The sequence below is a fragment of the Citrus sinensis genome, chromosome 2 (genome assembly GCF_022201045.2).
Source record: "Citrus sinensis cultivar Valencia sweet orange chromosome 2, DVS_A1.0, whole genome shotgun sequence".
Taxonomy (NCBI): Eukaryota; Viridiplantae; Streptophyta; class Magnoliopsida; order Sapindales; family Rutaceae; genus Citrus; species Citrus sinensis.
In genome coordinates, this window is record NC_068557.1 from 4,836,622 (window position 1) to 4,840,205 (window position 3,584).

The window sequence follows — 3,584 nt, forward strand, 5'->3', positions numbered from 1 at the left end:
TTTCTAACACTCAACAAGCATCCTGCCAGAAACGAATCCGCTTGCCGTCCCTCACATTCCATCGTAGCCCCTGCAACACCTTTGGCCAAATCCGACCAATAGCCCTCCACAAATATGAGCCATATTTTGTAGGCAAGGAAGTTGACATATTGTTCGGATCAAAGTCATACTTCGACCATAGAACCTGAGCCCAGTAGCTATTACTATTGATCAGCAAACCCCAGCCAAGTTTCATTAATAATGCTTCATTCATAAGCGTTAAATTCTTCAAATCCAGACCTCCTGACAATTTCGGACAACACACATCAGCCCAATTAATCAGATGAAGCTTCTTAGCCTCTGAGTTACCGCTCCAAATAAATCTGCGGCATTGTTGCTCAATTTTAGTTATAATTGATGTAGGCAGTCTCGTTGTTTGCATTGAATAAATCGGCAACGCCTGCAACACAGACTGTGTGAGAGTGATTCTACCAGCCAAAGATAAAACTTTAGCACTCCAACCATTTAGTTTACGCTCCACCTTCTCTAATATGCCATGATATGTTGCTTTACTAACCCTCGAGTGCAAAAGCGGCATATCCAAATAATTTCCCAAGTCTGTAGTCAAAAGCGGCAACTATCGATTCTTTAAATTCACTACTTCTTTCCTTGCGCGTACCTCAATTAAATTTTAGAAACAAAGCCTTAGCAAAGAAAATTATCGACATGACAATATTTCAAGAAAAAAAAAAAAAGAATCTGGCTCGTTTAAATAACTTGCTTTCTTTGTTTTATTTGGATTGATTCGCCCTTTTCCATTCTGTCTGATTCTGGTGCGTTCGATATTATAGAAATTGACCTGGCTATGTTGTTTTGAAAACTGTCTCCTTCGTCTAGTTTTTCTAATTAGAAACTAGAAGTCATCTATGAAAAGACAGGCGAGGAAAAATTTAAAATTTGATTTGATTCAAACATTTGTCTAAAATACTAAGAGGTATAGAGATGAGGTTTTTCAAAAAAAAAAAAAAAAAAGGGGGTCTATGTACCTAGCCTGTGTTTTAACAAATTCAAGCCCTTATTATACCATACATACATGAAACCTAAAATTTAATATTGAATCAATATTTGATTTAATCCATTTTATTAATTGCTTCCTACTACAAAGCTAATTCGATGAGAAAAATAGAGACCGAAAATAAATACTGATTTTATTTCATTCTAATAGAGCTTATTTGTTGAGAAATGATATTCAATTTGATGATAAAAATAGTAATAAACCAATACATATTTACCCAATTAATTGAAAAAAAAAAAGAAAGGTAAATCGACAACGATTTTATTATTATTTTCCTCGGGTATCTTGATATCATTTCTCTTATTTAGTAACAAATTTTATTTAACATGGCTGAAAGCAAAGACAGATACTGCCTTGACATAATCCACTTGCTGCCTTATTTTTAACACAAAAGCTAAAACATTTTTGGTCAGTACAATTGGGCATGGTTACAGGTTTCGCACAAATCCTCCCCTCCGCTGCTGGCTCTACCCTGCCTTCATTTCCTGTAGAGAAGAAATTTATCCATAGTCATTAAATTTGATTGCTCACTCTCACAGTGATTATGGATGTGAAGCAATTAACCACAGATATCGGTGAGGGTAAATTCTCCTTTGATTTCTGGGATTTGGGAAAATTGCTCATTTAACCTCCTGTATTTCAATAATGACTCAGAAAGTCATATTGTTATTTCGATAATTGTTAGATCTAATTAACTTTTCAATGATAAATTGGTAATTTATGTTTGAAACAACCTAAAAGGGTAAAATACACCTTAGACTCTAAAGTTTGTGTCAACTACTCAAGTAGTACATGTATTTTTAAAAATTATTATAAATATTTTTGTCATTACTTCTACAGTTATTGGACATAATTTTTCAAAGTTAAAAGAGTAATTATATATATACATATATATAACTACAAGTTGAAAATAGTATTTTTTTTAATTATATAAATAAAAGTTTATATAAATTAGATACGCTACAAACAAAAATAGAGAATAGTTAAGTAAATTTTAATGGAAACATATTTATAATAGAGGTTTGTGGATAATTTTTTAAAATATAAGGAATAACTTTGTATTTAGCTCAAATTTTAAGGATCAAAGGAGCATTTACCCATCCTAACAGTTGCACAAATCTGAAATATAAGTAAAAGAAGAATAATGTCATAAGTAAAATTTAATGAAAATATGTACACTTGCAACCATGATGTTTTGGGGATTTTAAAAAATATAGTGATTAATTGGGTAATTAGAATAAGTTCAAATTATAATGATTAAATAAGCATTTATCTAACATAAAATTCAAAAAATCCGACATGGAATAAGTGAAAAATAATTAAAATCTATTTAACAAGAAAAGTAATACAACAAGATCATTTTGAGTGATTTTTTTAAAATGCATGGACTAACTATGTAATTGGTTCACACCTTAAGAGCATATTTTATTGTGGGATAAAAAAACTTAGGATTGCACTATCTAAAGCAAATCCTATCGAATGTTTGGTGAGTAGAAGTGCCTTGGGATCACTTATCCTTGAGCCCACCATGTAGTCCTAATTACAAAAGAAAATTTGTCCTATAGGGACCATAGGATTAGTTAGCATAAAATTATATTCCTATAATATGAGTATAATTAAGATAGGAAGAAAAATTTTGTAAGTATAGACTTCATGCAAAGCAAGAATCTTAAAACATCTACGTAATATAAATGAAATTTGCTCCCAGAGCCTAATGAAACATTGCTAATGAATTGCTGTAAAAATGCTTACCGAGGGGGAAAAGAAGAACAAGCATGAATATGAGAAATATATTTAGGCTCTTCATGGATTTTGTATCACTTTTTATCACTCTTCAAAGTAGAAAAATATGTGAGATTGATGCAATGGAATTATCGATATTTATACACAAAAAAAAATTGATTCATTGGACGAGCAGATTAACAAATCCCACCAGTAATATAAATTTGTCAAATTATGAAATTACTAACCAAGTCCATAAATGGCTTAACTATAAAATACAATATGCAGATATTAGTATAAAAATCTTCACTGGTTATAATAGATATAACAAAATAACTAAAAGAAAGGGATAAGATCAAAACAAATCTTGAAGTAAATCTGTTTCATGGATTTTGTTTCAAAAATTAATGCAAATCCAACTTTGCTGGGCAAATATCCCTTACATCCTGTAGTTCCGTTTAATAGCACATTACATCCTACGATTTTCAAAATACCTAAAGACATCCTTCTTTCTCAACCTTATATCATTTTTCAAATTTAATTTGCGAGGAATAAAAACTTAACAATTATACTCATATTGACAATCTTAACCTTTTATTATAAATATAAATGAAATTTTTTTTATTTCTTTTCAAATTAAATTTTTATTGTGTTTATATATTTATCAACTCTAGAAATGAAGAAATATTTGAAATAGTTTTCTAATTTAATTTGTAAAAATTAAATAACTAATAGTAATAATCATAATAAAGAATTATTTTCCATAAGTATTGAATAAGTCTGGGCACATGTATGTTTGGTTCGGTAT

At 30.0% G+C, this 3,584-nt stretch overlaps 1 long non-coding RNA gene across 1 annotated transcript; it reads right to left on the reverse strand.

Annotated features, from left to right (window-relative positions):
• Window positions 1-1,293: 1,293 nt before the first annotated feature.
• LOC112497134 (uncharacterized) lies at window positions 1,294-2,891 on the reverse strand. Its single transcript, XR_003063711.2, has 2 exons — window positions 2,807-2,891; window positions 1,294-1,539 (listed from the first exon to the last, which is right to left on the reverse strand). It is a non-coding gene; the product is annotated as an uncharacterized LOC112497134 (long non-coding RNA).
• Window positions 2,892-3,584: the final 693 nt, after the last annotated feature.